The following is a 17,851-nucleotide window of genomic DNA, read 5'->3' as shown; positions in this document are numbered from 1 at the left end:
TATTATTCTAATAAGATTTATTGAGCATGGCAGCAAGAATACAAATCTCAGGGTTGTATGTGGTGACATATATGTACTTTGATAATAAATTTACTTGGAACTTTGAAATCTAAAGATATTTAGCCAGTAACACCACCAAAAGTGAGTAATGCTCAATCTAGAATGGTGTGTGAGTTGGAGAGAATTCAGAGCCAAATTTGCTTCTTCAGAGCAAGAGGAGAGAATATCTATCAACAAATCCATGCTTGCTGCAGTACAAGATGTACGAGATTCAATCAGATCGTGCCTATATTCGGGGAATGGATCTTGAACAGGTTGTCAGAACTAATCAAATGAACTGCTCGTTCCTGAATCCTATTCATACAGGTGGTGGATAGTTGAACACACTCCTGACTAGAGGCTATATTAGATTTTGTTTGAGAAGACCAATTATGTTGTAAGATTGAGTTCTTGATTTTAATATATTATGCAATGACCGCTACTAAACTGAGCTGAATCTTGCAATCGCCTCGTCCTCTTGCAGGTTCCACCGAAAGCTCCGCACATGCTTTCGAACTTTTGTTGCCTCACTTCTTTGGAATGAAGTGGCCAAAAAGCATATCTAATACAGCAATTAGTTCTGCACAAACAGCTGTTGAAAATGAAAAATTAAACTGCCCAGCAATCATTTGTAATAATTTAAATGAGAACAGTTGAATACCCTTTAAATCTGAGTGCTACAGGCCTTTATACATACTGCCCAATCAGAACCCCATATTTACTGCTTGTTTGCAGGTTGGCTCAGCATTTCAGCCTGTATCCAAAAGGCAATCATCAGTATTACCTCCAGGTGTGGGGATCGGGTGATCCAGGAGGTATACCAATGGGCTTTATGTTCCACTTCCAATCTCAACTCACACTGATGTCATCTTCATAGTTTATAATCATGGTTCATTTAAACTAACTCGAGGCTCATGCGTTGGATTTTGATGCCATTAGTGTGGCAGAAAATTGATTGAAAAGCCATACAGTATCGCACACTTTGCACCCTTGAGAATTCAGTAGCAAAAAGTAAAAAAAAACACTTTATCTTCAAGCAATTATCCTAATAACTCATTCCTTTTACTGTTAGCGGCAGTTCTTGTAATAGTGGGGCAGGTATGGGTAGATCTTTGAGTCATGTCAGAATCATTGCAGTCAGTCTGGATCCAGCGAGTTTCTGCCTCCCTCTGTCATTTATGGAGTATGTGCAGAGCATTGTTAGGCAGAGGAGGAGAAAGCTTAGCGGTAGATCTAGTGACTGTAATGATGGGTTGGAGGGAGAGGAAGGGCTAGCACTTTGGATCTACTGACCATAATTCTATTAGTTTTTAAATGGTTCTGGAAAAACTGAAGACAGGACAAGGTGAAGCCTTGCATTGGGGCAATGCAAATTTTTGATGGCATTAGACAGGAACTTGCAGTGGCTGATTGGGAGAGGATGTTTGCAGATGAAGGGATGTCTGGCAAGTGGAAGGCTTTTAAACACAAGACAGGAGGAGCCCAGGGCACATGTGTTCCTGTTATGATGTAGTGCAAGGCTGGCAGGATGTGGGAATCCTGGTAGATGAGAGATATTGAGGCTGTGTTCAGAATAAAAAGGAGACATACATATATTAGGTAAAGGTAGCTATGATCAAGTGAATTCCTTGAGGAGTACACTTGAGGGAAATCAGGAGGGCAAAAAGAGGACATAAGATAACCTTAACAGATAAGGCGAAGGACAGATTCTATAAATATATTAAAGGTAACTAGGGAGAGAATAGAGTCGATGTGGTCATCTATGTGTGGAGCTGTGGGAGATGGTCAAGTACTTAAATCAATATTTCTCCTCTGTATTTGCTGTGGAGGAAGAACCTTGGGAATTCAGGAAAGAGAATAGTGATATCTTGAAATATATCCATACTGCAAAAGGTGATGGTGATCTGAAGGCACATAAAGGTGTATACTTCCCCAGGGACTGACCATTTATATCCTAAGACATTATAAAATGTCAGAGAGGAAACTGAAGTCGCCCTGGCAGAGATATTTGTATCTTCCTTAGCCATGGTTAAGGCATTGGAAAACTGAAGGGTGGTTAATGTGCCTTCATTTAAGAAAGGTAGAAAAGACAAGTCAGGGAACTATAAAACTGTGAGCCTAACTATCTTGACTGAAATGGATTCCTAGAGATGAACTATCTGCATTTGGAAAGACAGAGTCAGATTAGGGACAGTCAGCATGGCTTTGTCTGGTGAATTTGATTGAGTTTTTTTTTTGAGAGGCGACCAAGGTAGAAGGATAGATGTTGTTTACATGGATGTTAGCAAAGCCTTTTACAAAGTCCATTTGGTAGATTGGTCTGGAAGATGAAATATTTGGTATTTCGGGTTAGCTAACCTATCAGATACAAAGTTCACTTGGTGGTAGGAATCAGAAGATGGTAGCAGAAGGTTGTTCTTCAGATTGGAGGCCTGCATCAGTGGTTTGGCAGAGAGATTGGTGCTGGGTCCTGGTAGATTGTGATCTATAGTAACATTTTCAACAAGACTGCACTAAATCCACAATAAACACTAACATTGTGAAGTAAAGTTATCTGACATCATAACAAGATCTAGGTTGACAGGGAAGTGAGCTAAGGAATGGCAAATATAACTGAACTAGAACAAGGGCAAAGTATTACATTTTGGGGTGTTAAACCAAGGTAGGGCTTGCAGAGAAAATGACAGGGTGTTGTGGTCCGGTCCAGGGTCCATGTTCTGGTTCGCGGGCTCTGGACTCCGGGTCCTCCAGCTGTCCCTTGTTTCGGTTGGACTAAACCATAAACACCTGACGCTCATCTTGGGGCTGGGAATATAAGTGGCCCTGGGATTGAGTGTGGTTGGGGGGTTGTCTTGTCAAGCTTCCCATGGAGCAAATGTCTGGTGGAAGGCTGGTACGGCCACTTTCCATCTTCAGGCTGCGTTGGGGAACCACTGCTTCTTGGAGCCTTACTGTCTGAGTTGGAGCTGTCATTGTGGTATGGATTCGGTAGATTCCCGGGCCAGCTGGGTGGCCGTCAGCCACTCCGAGCTAGGTAGGGATCCGGTTGTTTCTGTAGCCAGCCAAGGTTGCTGACTGTAACGGTTACTCGGAGCAGCCCCGATGCAGAGATGGAACTGTCTGTCATTCTTTGGTGTTTGTCTCTTCCTGTCCTCGCCCTGTGGGGTAAGTCAGGCTGCTCTGCTGTTGCCCTGTGGGGGAAATCTGTCTTGTCTTGTCTTTGCCTCCGTCGGGTAAGTCCGGCCGTTCTGCTGGTACCCGATGGATGGTCCTGGCCCACCTTGGTGTGGAGTGAAAGCTGAGTCCCGGCTTGTTGAAGGAGAAGTCCTGGCTCTATTTTATATGTTCTGTCCAGTCTCATGTTAGTGTCTTGTGAAAGATGAGTCCCGGCTTGTCGAAGGAGAAGTCCCGGCTCTATGTTTATGTACAGTTCCTAGTCTGCCTTCAAGCCTCAAGCCAAGCCTCGACCCCAGCCTCAAGCCAAGCCTCGACCCAGCCTCAAGCCAAGCCTCAAGATCCCAAGTCTCTAGCCAAGCCTTGACCCCAGCCCCAAGTCTCTAGCCAAGCCTCAAGACTCCAAGTCTCTACCCAAACCTCAAGACCCCAAGTCCCTAGCCAAGCCTCGTCATGTCCTCGCCTGGGTTTGGGGTCCGAGCCCGAGGCAAGACCCAGGTTCTGGGTCCTTGTCCAGTCTCAGGCTCGGAGTCCACCCCAGGCTCCTTGTTCCTAGTCCCTCGTCCTGCCCTGTTCCTAGCACTACAGTGTCTGTGTCCTGCATTTCGGTCCTGATACAACACCCCCGTATGACACAGGGCCCTAGGGAGTGTTGTAGAACAGAGCTACCTAGAGGTATAAATACACACTCTCCTGAAAGTGGTGACACATGCAGGTAGACAGGGTGATGAGAAAGGTGTCTGGGACACTTGCCTTCATCAGTCAGGGCACTGACTGTAAGAGTTAAGAATTGTTACAGGTGTCCAACATGTGAGATTGCTCTTTGAGTATTGTTTGCCGTCTGGTCACCATGCTATAGGGAAGATGTCATTAAGTTGGAAAAACCGCAGAAAAAAATATTCACAAGGATGTTACCTGGACTGAAGGTTTTGAATTATAAGGGAAGACTGAATAAACCTGTTTTTTTTTGTTTCAGAGTGGAATGTATTGGAATATACTGTATATAAGTCATGAGGGGTATAAATAAGTGAATGATCACAGTTTTTTTTGTCAGGGTAAGGCAGTCAAATGCTTGGGAAAGACTTAAAGGGGACTAAAGGGCAACTTCATCACAGAGGTGCTAGGTATATTAACAAGCTGCCAAAGGAAGTGATAGACAATTGGACAGGCACATGGATAAGAAAGCTTTAGAAATATTAGACAGGATGAAGAGGTCAATACTCCCCAATGCCATTAGGCTTTACAATTCTACCGCCAGGACTTAAGAACTTTTTAAAAGCTATTATTAATGCTTTTTGAGATAGTGATTTAGATGCATATCATATTTTTTACTGAGTTAAGTATTGTATGTAATTAGTTTTGCTACAACAAGTGTATGGGACATTGGAAAAAAAGTTGAATTTCCCCATGGGGATGAATAAAGTATCTATCTATCTATCTATCTATCTATCTATCTATCTATCTATCTATCTATCTATCTATCTATCTATCTATCTATCTATCTATCTATCTATCTAGGCCATGCAAATGGAACTAGTTTACATTAATAACTTGGTTGGTCTAGATGAATTGGGCCAAAGGGCCTGTTTTGGGCTATATAGCTCTGTGTAACATAAACAGACTCTTCCTGACTCGGTATTCAGTGACCATCTTTTGATTATAAAAAAAATCCTGCTTGAAACCACCAAGTCCTACTGTAGGTTCCAATTATTCCTTTTTTCTGGTCCTCCAAAAATACCACATCAATACCACCATTTCATATTACACAATTTTTACATTTGCATCAATTATAATTGCAATTCATAAAAGTAAAAAGTCTTTAGTGTTACAACATCAAGAACTTTGACATGCCATATAGGGCTACCTAATACACCATACACATTATTGTACTTTACACCTAAAGAAATCAACCAACAACTAACTTATAAGTAACTGTCATTTCCTTCAAGGAGTATTGGTGGGGATATTCGTCTTCCTGCTGGACACATGTCCGTTAGTTTAAGATTACAGGAAGTTGGTTGGTCAACCACTGTATACCATATTTTCTAATCAGCAATTTATGCAGATTAACATCATGCTCTCCATACAATGATCCCCTCAAAACTAATCAATAAGCTTCAAGGCCTTGTCCTCAATATTTTCTCGTGCACTTGGATCCTCGATCTCCTTACTTGCAGATTCCAGTCATTTTGGATTGGCAACTGTCTCCATCAGTGCAGATGGACAACAAGGCTGTGTGCTTAGTTCCCTGCTCTACTCACTTTACACATGACTGTGTGGCTAAGCATAGCTCCAAAGCTATATTCAAGTTCGTTGATGACACCACTGTCATAGTCCAAATCAAAGGTGGTGATGTATCAGCATATAGGAGGGAGATTGAAACATTTGGCTGAGCGGTGCCATAACAACCACCTCTTACTCAATGTCAGCAAGACCAAGGAGCTGATTATTGATGTCTGGAGTAGGAAATCAGAGGTTCATGAGCCAGTCCTCACTGGAGAATCAGGGTTGGAGAGGGTCAGCAGCTTTACATTCCACTGTGTTATTATTTTGGAAGACCTGTTCTGGTCCCAGCATGCAATTACAATTAGAAAGAAAGCACAGCAGCACCTCTACTTGCTTAGGAGTTTGCAAAGATTCGGCGTGATATCTAAAACTGACAAACTTCTATAGGTGTGTAGCAGACAGTATATTGACTGGTGGCATCACAGTTTGGTATGGAAACACCAATACTGTTTAGTCCAACAAAAAGTAGTGGATACAGCCCAGTCCATCACAGGTAAAGCCCTCCCCACCATTGAGCACGTCTATACAAAACGTTATCGCAGGAAAGCAGCGTTCATCATCAAGGACTTCGGCCATGTAGGATATGCTCTTATCTCACTGTTATCATCCAGAAGAAGGCACAGGAGCCTCAGGATTCACACCACCAGCTTCAGGAACAGATACTAACCCATAACAATCAGGCTCGTGAAGCAAAGGGTTCACTCAACTCCACCTGCCTATGGACTCACTTTCAAGAACTCTTCATCTCATGTTCTTGATATTTATTGTTTATTTATTTATCATTATTATTTTCTTTTTCTATCTGAACAGCTTGTGTCTTTTGCATGCTGGTTGAAAGCCCAGATCCATGCAGTTTTCCATTGATTTTATTCTTTAATTATGAATTTATTATTTATTAATTTATTATGAATTTATTGAGTATGCCCACAAGAAAATTATTCTCAGGGTTGAACACTGTGTCATATTTATACTTTGATAATAAATTTATTATGAAATCTGAAAGCTCTGAACGTTATAGGATGATCAGTCCCACCCACTGACAATTATTTGATGAACATTTTCCTTCTTTTATCCGTAGTTCAAGCAGCTTGTATTTGAGAACTAAGTATTTCAAGTTTCTCTGTTTCCCTTAGCAATATGTACAGTAGACACCGTGCATGTCAGTACCTTCACAAAATGGCTTCCAAGGACATTTACAACAGATGTGTACATACACATCCAGTTGCCTGCTTGGTCCCTAAATGTTGCCCTCGATACCAAAATAAAAAGAGGCACCAATTCCATTTGTGCATTACATCTCTAAAGAATGGTTTCAGATGAAGGGGCTGCCAGGTTATCAAACTACCAATAGTGTTAGTTGCATCTGGTGCAAGAATTTCCTGTATCTACTTGCTATTTCAATATACTTGAATGCTCAATGGCGCTTAGATAAACAGTAATTTTAACTGAGCAGTGATTTAGCAATCCAAGTCTAGGTCACTTACTTCTCTCTTGTAAGCTCATTATTCAGTTTTAATAAGTATTTTAGTCATTGCTTCAGTTTTGTAGTAGTTCTGTTCACAGAATCATGGTCTTCCCTCAAATTGCAATTTTCATAAGGTAATAATTTGCATACCAATATATTTGCTGAGATGTATCTCAGAAATAAAGGCAGAAGTTTCCCTCCTTCAGTTATGTTTTCTTGTTTGCCTTTTTAAGTACTGAAGAAATGAATGAGCCTGATCATCTCATACTTCAGACCAGTAGGGTGTGGTGCAGAACGTGCCATGGAATAGATCTTCTGTTGACTTAAGTGTGTGGCCTCCAAGATATCTTTCAGCAGTGAGTGATTCATATCTGTGTCACACCGCCCATGCTGCCCGTAACTTCACTATAACTCAGGCAACATGGAAGCCTCCTCCCCAATGATGAGTGGCTGGTTTGTTGTGAAAGAGGCACCTCAGCTGCTCCAGAAAGCCCAAAGCCTGCCAGATGCAAGCTTGAACTGGATCTGTACAGAGCTCAGCAGTGGCCCTGCCTACAGGTGATAGTTTGTGATGTAAATTGGCAATCTATAGAGGCTTAGAACCCTGGTGCATTTGCAACTTTCAGGCACACATAGGCAAAGTGTAATTCAGGGAATTGCTCTGCAGAAGGTTTGCATCTTTTTGATTAAATACTCATTATGGATTCAATGCAATACTACACTTCACTGGGCCTCCCTCTAGTGCTTCAACTATAACCTTCCAATGGAGATGCCAAATTTTTGCCTTTTGCGATGTATTCATCGAATCTAATCCAGCCCACCCAAACTATACCACTAAACCTCAACCTGAAAATAGTTGGGCTGCTTGATGTGGCTTCTGGCAGGTGGGATCTCCATAGACTTTACTGCAGAAGTTATAAAGTCAGCCCCAAGGCTTAGAATAATAGATTTTTTTATTAATCTGTAAGACAAAGATATATAATGAATGAAGCTTCAGAAATCACTGTCAGGTGATCCCTTATTATGAGATGCTATGTCGAAGTGCTTTTATGTGAAAAATGTTTATTTCACTTTGAAGACGAAGGTGGATTTCAGCAGGCCACCCATGTGTAAATCCAGCATTATCGATTCGGCTGTGCGGTATAGATTCCTCCCAATTTTTTTTCTTATTTCTAAAACAGGCAGTTGATCTTCAGCCTTAGGCAGGCAGGAATCCAGGTAAACTCTCATGACACCGCAGACAAGCCATTAACTAAAACTAAAATACATACTTCTCTATTTATATGAGCGAAGATTACTAGTAGTAAATTTATGATCTGTATACTTTACCCATTAACTGGTGAAAAAACATCTTTATAATGGCAAGGTACAAGCTGGACTGGGAAAGTTCGTATATGCTGAATATGGTGAAGAAGATGTTATAAATTGTTCCAGTGACCAGAAATAGATTTGTCTGCTTTAGTTTAGTAAATGAAATAAACTATTTTTGAAATGCTGCTGTCTGGATTTCTACAGAACATTATTCCTGCTTTATGGCAAGGTGAAACTTAGAGTGGTTGAAGATTAACATTACCTGCTATAAATCACATAAGACACAAGAATCTTTGACATAAGTCTTGATCTGAAGGCAATTACAAGGAAAGTATAAAATCAGATCTAAGTCTCGGTCATCAGTTATATTGCTTAGGCTACAAGGAAACACACTTCCGCTTTAAATATGATTTCGTGCTAATTATTAACATTGCCTTAATATAAGCTCATTCTTTGAAGGATATATGTTTGTTTGTTAAAGCAAAGAACAATGAGTTGTCAAGCTACTCTAAGATTGTGGAGATCCAGTAAAAGCTGATGAGCACTATTAAGAGTATTTGTTCTTGCTGATCAACATGAAACCTTTGACCTCCCCAAATAATCCAATCAAATGGTGACTTACTATTAAACCAAGATACCTGAGTGTTTGGATTAATCTTCTCTGTTGTTGAGCATAGTTTTCTTGTGGTATGCTGTATGTTTGTTATGGGAGGCCTTAGGGCAAATCCAGCTGAATATTCTATATACGTAAGTGATCAGCATTAGCTGAGAGAATTAAAGCCTCAGTCAGACAGGAGAAAAATACACACTTGTGTGAAAATGAAAGTAGCTGGGATAATCTTTGTTCTCGTTCTCAATATTGTGATATTTGTGTGTCGGCTGCCCACAGCAGCTTCCCAGGGTCCTTCGTCCTGGGCCAGTCTTTCAAGTTTTCCTAGGTGTAGCCCATACTGGTGTACCCTTCCTCCCCCAGGAATGAGGTCTTTGGAGCTTCTGTAGCACTTGGATTTTATGGTATGGGGTTGCTACCCCCATGTCCAACCCTCCCTCCTTTCACAGCAGGACCATCCATGGCAGACTTACATACAAACACACGCACACGCATTGCTCTGCTTGTCAGTTAGATATTCGATTACCCATTTGTTTACCATCCAATATTTGTGACTCTGAGATAGGGCAGATGCAAAATCTGGTTCCAGAAACAGAGAGCAGATATTTGGAGATTTTGTCTGTGGAACTGAAAGCCTAGTGGTCAGTTGCTGAAGCTAAGTGCTTAGTGTTTACCATTTCCTATTAAGCAAGTTTTATCAAACTACATGATTAACATAAATGTATTCACAAAATTAGAGATCAGCCTTTTTCTTCAATTACCAATGCCATCTCCTTATCTCACCATAATAAGTAGACCAGAAAACTGCTGTTTTAACTGAAAATGTCCAGTTCTCCACTCTGGCATGCAGAAATGATGTTAATGTCTAAATGATACAATGTTATCATTGTTTTTTTTTTTAAAGTCTGTCCCGAGCCTTCAGGCCAGCTCTTATGCTGGTTTCTGTGGCGTGAAGCGACTGAGAGTACGAGAGACCCCCCCCCCCCCCCCCAATAGGACGGCAGTCTATCGCGAGGTTAACCCCCAGCAGTTTGCCGGTACCCATTTTCAGCTGGGTAGACTGGAGCAGTGTGTGGTTAAGTGCCTTGCTCAAGGACACACACGCTGCCTCGGCCGGGGCTCGAACTCATGACCTTCAGATCGCTAGTCGAACACCTTTACCACTTGGCCATGCACCCACACTATGTTATCATTGTAGAGGGGTGATTACAACTGGAGGTAGATAGAGTCAGAGAATAATAGACAGTAGGTGCAGGAGTAGGCCATTCAGCCCTTCTAGCCAGCACCGCCATTCACTGTGATCATGGCTGATCATACACAATCAGCATAATACAGGATGAGAACAGACCACTTGGCCGAACTCATTCATGCTGACCATGGAGCCTGGGAAACTAGATCTACTTGCCTGTGTTTCAGAATCAGAATCAGCTTTATTATCACTGACATATGTTGTGAAATTTGTTATTTTGTGGCTGCAATACAGCGCATTACATAAAATACTCTAAGTAGCATCACTTGTGAGTTGTTGTTCAATAAGCAGTGATTTTTGTCACAGATACTTGGTGAGTGATAAGCAGTAAGATAATTCAAAAATGGTTTCAAGCATTCAGGCTTGGAAATGCCTGAAACGTCCGGGCGTGAAAAATTAAATGATTTCACGACTTCAACAAGTTAGGAGCTACGAAGAATTTGAAGGCATTAACTATCATCTTGAATGCTACAATTAAAATGAAGACTTGGAGTTTGCAATAGTTGAAAGCATTGTTTGAAGGCAGTCCACTATCTCCACAAGGCAGCTGCTCTGATTTTGTTCAGTCTTTGTCAATCAAAAGAACTTGTCAGCGTACGGTGAATGAATCCCTTCATCGATAACTATTAAGAACTAATACATAGTTTTACAGCGCTGTAGTAGTTTTGGTAGTGTTCTAATTTATTCTGTATTTCATTTAAATACATTATTTGTTACTCAGTTAAACAGTAGTTTATCTTTTTTTTAATATGCCTTTTTAACTATTTCCATGAAACTGGCTATTTGGGTGTAGCCACTTAACACACACATACAGTACACACTTCTTCTTCGGTTGTCCATTGGAATCCGATGACGACATCCACTCCTTTAACGGTGAGATCTTTGATGAATATACAGTCCTATCCTGGATAAGCTCTATTGCAGGTGGGACATGTATATGTAGTAGTGATGGCAACCATGGCTGCATTTCTCCTGGCTCTCTTCTGCTGTCTTCTGGTTGTTCTTTCCACCTCCAGAATATGAACCCCATCCCTACACAGCTGTCGCCAAGTGTTACGATCAGCAGCAACATCCTCCAGGTCCTCAGGTCTGATCTTGCACTTCCTTAAAGCATTCTTCATCTGATCCTTATAGTGCTTCTTTGGCCCTCCAGCTGAACGTCGACCATGCATACATACATACATACATATACTCACACCTACATGTCCATTCATGGGTTCCTTGCCTGTTCCTCACCTATCCATACTTCTTGAAAATGTGGGCAGAAACACATCTGCCATCCTCGGTCATTGATTTAACACCTGAACTTCAGTTAAGGCTTGCTGGTTAAGACTGGCCAGCTGCAGACATTTTGAGTAACCTGCAACCTATTTGCTGGCAAGTTATGTGGGCATTTTCAATCGAGAAAGAGAAGGAGACAGTGGCTGATGATTCCTCGGGTAGAAATGGGAGAAGTCACGGGAGACTTTCAAGGCCAGACAACTCATTTGAGGCTTGAGGGGGCACTCCAACTCCTGTCCACTCACAACAAGTTATTTTAAAACCATTTTTGGGACCTCAACTTCGATTACAGTCATCAGCCATCAAAATGCTAGTTATTCATCTTAGGTGGTCTCTTGGGATTGAGGGAGAAGGAGTGCATCCACTTTGGTGGATTTGTGGTGACTGATGAGGACAATGTAGAATCTACCATAGATGGGGCAGGGAGCGCCTATGGATAATTTGTTCCTTCTACCATTTTTGTTGAATTTCCTATACATGGACTCAAACTTCTCAGTGCCATCCCGAATGCTTCACCACCACTTACAGCAGTCATGGGTCAGAGATTCCCAGGACTCAGTGATGTTTGGTGTTTTTAAAGAAAGCTTTGAGAATATCCTTGAATCTCTTCCCTTGTCCACCTGGTGACCTCTTCCTGTGACTGAGCTCTGAGGGTCTACCAATACTTTAATACATGTGTGAGGTTCACACCCAAGTCAGAGAGATGCTGCCCCATCAAGAACATTTGGTGAAAGCCACGGCAAGCAGTAATAATACAGGAAGAGATGAATGCAACAGAGTAGACACTCCCATTCCCACTGGTTAAAACGCCTTACATCAGAATTTTACCAGTTCTGAGAAATTATACATGCTGCACGCAACAAGCATAGACAGTGCACAAACACAATTGAAAGGATCAAGTGTATGAAATCTATGTAATTGTCAGCTGCTTAAAGTTTTTAATTTAACAGTGTCAGAAACAGGGCAGCATTAGGCCATTTGTCTGCCATCTTGATTAAGATGAAAGCTGAACTTCTTCTTGCAGAGCCACTTATGAAACAATCCCATATTCAATTAAATATTTAGAAATTTATTTGTCTTTGTCTTGCATATACAAAGTAACAGAGTCTCCACACTCTTCTAGATTGAGAATTATAAACAATCACTTCCTTCTGAATGAAGTAAACAGTCCTCAATGGTGGCATTTTATTTTGAGACTGTGGATCCAAGGAGGCACAATGTCTTTCCTACATCTATCCTGCCAAACCACATATAAATTTATTGATCACCTCTCATTCTTCCAAACACCAGAAAATGCAGGCTCAGTCTACCTAGCTTCCCCCACAGGACAATTATCCTCTCTCAGGAATTAATTTGATAAACCACTGTTATACAAGTACATGTTTCCTTCATTTGGGAAACGCAGTATTTAGGTGTTGTCTCAGATAATTTCAGTTATATGTATTTACCTTTTATCACAATTTGTATGCAATAAACAACAGCATACTATTTACCTTCCTTTCAGATAACATTATTTAAAGTTACTTCTCTTCCATTTCTAAGTAGGTAACACTGCAGGCAACTTACCATCTGATCTCAGTACTCTATCTAGGTATCTCCTTCAAAGTGCTGGAATGACAGGGTGAGAGCTACAATGACTTACTCTCCAGTCTTATTGCCTCTGTGAAGTTCCTTGGCTCTGTAGGCTGCAGCACAATGGAATCTTCCCAAGTGAGGAATCACTAATGCCAACAAATGATGTGCTTATTAGCAATGCTGAGAATTAGCACACCAATATGTTACACCAATGGACTGACAAATGATTGTGACTTAAAATGCATATGACAGCCTGTTTTGTGATGCTGTGAACGAACTATGATGAAAATTAATCTTAACCAGCTACAGTGTGGAGATTGTAAACATAAATGTCATGGAATAACACTATGCATACTAAGAAGAGTTGGCAGATACAAAAATAGATTATAGAACATATTCAGAAAGGCTACACACTTGGAGCAATATCCCCGGCTGGCAAAACTACAGCACAGCCTCACTAAGTTTCCCATACTTTTCATTTTGAAATAATTATTCATCCTATATACAGTATGTACAGAGATCTCTATAGCCTGGGCTACATAGAGTAAAAGATTGGGAGAAATCCTATTTTCTTCATGGTTTAGTTACCGCTAACAAAATCCTTCTAAAAAATCACATGTTTGCAGCTGCATGTAACAGTGATTTAGTTGCCCGGTGATTAATTATAGAGATAGCAGGCTCCCTTGTATTTTATTTTGTTGGGAGGAATTTTGGCCCTCTTGATGTCTGAGGATTTACAGGATGGCATAAATAAACATCTGTAGGGAAAACAATATAGATTATGGTCATATTCTGCCAATGTGTAAAAAAGGTTTGCTCATGTAATCCACTTGCTGGGAATTCAAGGACATGGGATGCAGGTTTGACAGAACTTTGGGCCTTTTCATTTTATATTCTGAAGTGAAACTTCTGTATATTCCACCAAACATTTTAAGTTCATACATTTTAACTTTTGGAACCCTGTTTTAGCAAGGTGAGTTATGATGAAACATATTTCTGTTTAGACACTCAATGTTATCACCACACACTTTCACATCAGTTAGAAAATCGCCAGAGGCAAAGTGATGCTCAGACTGCTCCTCTCCAACAATGGAGAAGATTTCCTTTGTTCACTATGTGCAGCAATATCATAAACCATTTCATTATAAATTGGTTTATCATTTCATCGCATATAGCCTGCAGAAGATCTTTTCCCTTGATGTGTCTTAACTCAGTCTCACAACAGCAGCCTTTCCTGAACCAGCATGAACCTTCTCATATGCCATATCTAAGTGCCCGCTTTGCATAAAGTTCCCAACTGCTCTTTAATTTTGATTGGACAAGGGGTAGCTTCTTCAGATGGATTCTTCGTACCTAGAAAACAACAGGAACTTTTATCTCAGAATTTAAATACAGGTCCCAAGGTGAAAGTTCCCGTCTTTCTTTCAGCAGGGTGCAATGAAATTATTTTTAAAGTCATAATGTTTTTCATTGGGAGAAATCAATTAATGTCCTACCGATCCTAATGTAGATCAGCTAACAGCATGTTCCCTTGTTTGGAGCAACAATAGAACGTTTGCACATTTAGGTCTGCTAACATGTGTTTAGTATATGACTGACGTTAACTGGAAATTAGGACATGACATTTTCACCATTTTCATTGGCGTAAAAATAATAATTTCAGAAATAAAGAAACAGATTATAGAATAGAAGCTCCTGTGTGTACAAAACAAAATTACTGAATGTAAAATTCTATGGAAATATTCATTAGTTCAAAGGCATCAAAGCATAACAGAAAAAAATGATTTCTTCATTGAGCAGACTTGTTGACAAGCTTCTCATTGGACAAATATTATTATATATATATATTTATATATATTTGCACAGGTGTGAAGTTGATTCTTATTCGTCCTGGTTTAGTGGTGCAGTCATGGATTGATCTCCATAGAACTGCAGCTGCCTGTGAGGCCATTAGACAGGACTAGAAATTAGCACAAGGTATTATGTGCATTAGGTGCACTCTAAAGTACTAGTTACAAACACAAATGAAATATTGTAATCTTTCAACTATTTCACAATTCTATAAACAGTAAAGTATAGTGAAATATGATAGCATCAGTTTTAGTGTTCAATACCTTTGCATCTAGCCTTTTAGTTCAGTTTTTTATCCTGTTTTACTGACAACCGTACAACTTTCAGGCAAGAGAGTCAGCATTAATTAAGACAGTGCCAGCTGTAATTTTCCTGGGAAGTAAATTTCTGCACAACTAAAGGTTACAGAGACCTTTTCACTGTCAAAATTTACTACAGCCTGTGAATGTTAATGTTTCTAATGAAGACATGCTCTCTGTCCCTGAACTTAAAAGTACCCTGTGAACAAGGAAATGGGGAAAAACTTAATTTGATGAATGTGGTTGTAGATTACGCATTAATTCAGGGTTAAGTTTTCTTTTACATATTATAATTACAGTGTTGATACAGTCTCTTGCTTTCCAAACATGGAGTTGTACTGTAAATTGGTAATTTTGTACGGCAAATGCCAATTTATAATAAAGGTAATATGTTGAAGGACATGAAGTGGAATACATAATTTTGGATTGTTACTGTGATGAAGCAGCAAGCACTTACAACCATTTAGTTTTTACAAGAAATACTCACATTGATACTAACAATTGAGTTTTGTTGGACGTTAGCCTTCATATTTACTATTTCCAAAGCTGAAGAAACAATATATTCGTGCTGAACCATCTAAGCATTCATCTTCCAAGGAATTTGTGTTTTGTTGATTCATTGACTTCAGGGTTAACATTTTGACAGAACTTCCCATATTCTCTGATCCAAAATCAAACCACTGCTTGATTCCATCTGTATACTGCTGGTACATAATGGAAGATTAACTTTGTGGAAAATTTCAGGGATCACAGGTGTTAGTGATGTAGCTGCAAAAAAAAACATGGATTAGATTTTTTTACATACAAAATAGGTGATTAGACCTAAACTATTAATTAAGGAGTTATCAACAGTAGAAATTCTAATGCTATGATGAAATTCGAATGATGATAATGGATTATAATAGTTTTTAACACAACATTTTGGAATGCAAGACTTTATTTAGATTAAAACTGATATGTCGCCCATAATATTCTGATGTTTTTTTCCATGAATTGAGGTTTATCAGGTTTCCAGTGAGATTTTAATTAATATCTTAATGTCTGTCTGTCAAAACAACACTTACAGTGCTGAAAGCATGGCGATCACAGTTTAAAGAGGATACTGAAATGTCTGTGACAATCATCTTTTCATAAAATATGGACTGTGATGTTTAAAAGCATGACCATATTTGTAATTATTTCACTGTATTTGCCATAAGTTATTGAAGCTCTTTGGCTGGTATTTATGTTAATGTGCTTTTTTATACTGGGCACTGCAGTAAGAAAGTTGTAATTGATATTATTTCTTTCCTTTTATTTTTTGTAGATACTTGATATGGGAAAAACAGAAGAGATGGCAAATTTCCAACAACGTCAGTTATCTACTGATATTCTTGTGGCAAAAATATTGGCCATGATTTTGCAGGTCCTTAAATCTCATCACATGGGAGTTAATTGCTCAAGGGCAGAATCTCATGTGTTAAGGGTGCAAGACTTCCAGTTGGTGGGCATCGCTTACACTCTTCCACTATAAACTGACACTTCTCACTCACCTGGAAAAAGTGCATCCTGAAGGGAAAGGTTTCCAAGTAGACTCAACTTTGAAAAGGCCAGAAGACCCATATGGCTTTGGAGCAGAATTAGGCCATTTGGCCCATCGAGTCTGCTCCGCCATTCCATCATGGCTGAAAAAGAAGCAGGGAGGATAATCAGAAAAGTCTACTATATATAAATGCCTGGAAATAGTCTGCACATTTACAATGCTACCTGAATGACATATATCTAAGTTATCAGTATGTTTATAGGACAAGATTACAGTGCACACTGGTGATCCTTGGCACTAAAATTCCACCATTGATGCAGCCCTCACCCGCATCTCCTCCATTTCCCAGACATCCATACTCACCTCATCTTCCCACTGCCTTAACAAGGATAGAGTTCCTCTTATCCTTACCTATCACCCCATGAGCCCCACATCATTCTCCGCAACCTCCACCAACACCAAAGGGATCCTATCATCAAACACATCTTTACCTCATCCCCCAACCCTCACTCTCCACTTTACACAGGGATCGCTCTCTCCATGATTTGCCCCTCCCCACTAATGTCCCTTCTGGCACTTATCGCTACAAGCAGCCAAAGTGCTACAACTGCCCATTCACCTGCTCCCTCACCTTTATTCAGGGCTCCAAACAGTCCCTCCAAGTGAGGCAACACTTCACCTGCGAATCTGCTGGGATGGCCTATTGTATCCGGTGCCCCTGAGACAGCCTCCTCTACATTGGTGAGACCCATTGCAAATTGAGCTACTGCTTCATCAAGCAACTCCACTCCATTTGCCAAAAGCCGAACTACACGGTGGCCAAACATTTTAAATCCGATTCCCATTCTTACTCTGATATGTTGGTCCATGGTGCCTCTTGTGCTATGATGAGGCCACCCTCAGGGTGGAGGAGTAACACCTTACATTCCATCTGGGTAGCCTCCAACATGATAGCATGAACATCAATTACTCCTTCCGGTGAAAAATAAAATTCCCTCCCACTCCCCTCTTCTTCTGTTGCCCAATCTGGCTTCTTACCTCCTCTCACCTGCCTATCATCTCCCCCTGGTGCCCATCCTCCTTCCCTTTCTCCTGTGGTCCATCCACCCCTCTCGTCCCATCAGATTCCTTTCTCTCCACCCCTTTATCTTTCCCACCCACTTGGCTTCACCTATCACCTTCTAGCTAT

The 17,851-nt window shown here is 40.4% G+C and overlaps 1 long non-coding RNA gene across 1 annotated transcript in view; it reads left to right on the top strand.

Moving 5' to 3' along the window:
• LOC140740696 (uncharacterized) overlaps positions 1-17,851 on the top strand; it is a 53,607-nt gene that overhangs the window by 34,252 nt on the left and 1,504 nt on the right. The window contains exon 2 of the long non-coding RNA XR_012101908.1: positions 16,447-16,492. This is a non-coding gene — a long non-coding RNA (uncharacterized lncRNA). The remainder of the gene's footprint in view (positions 1-16,446; positions 16,493-17,851) is intronic.

This window comes from Hemitrygon akajei, chromosome 17, assembly GCF_048418815.1.
Source record: "Hemitrygon akajei chromosome 17, sHemAka1.3, whole genome shotgun sequence".
Classification (NCBI taxonomy): Eukaryota; Metazoa; Chordata; class Chondrichthyes; order Myliobatiformes; family Dasyatidae; genus Hemitrygon; species Hemitrygon akajei.
This window is presented reverse-complemented; position numbering and strand designations above follow the sequence as displayed.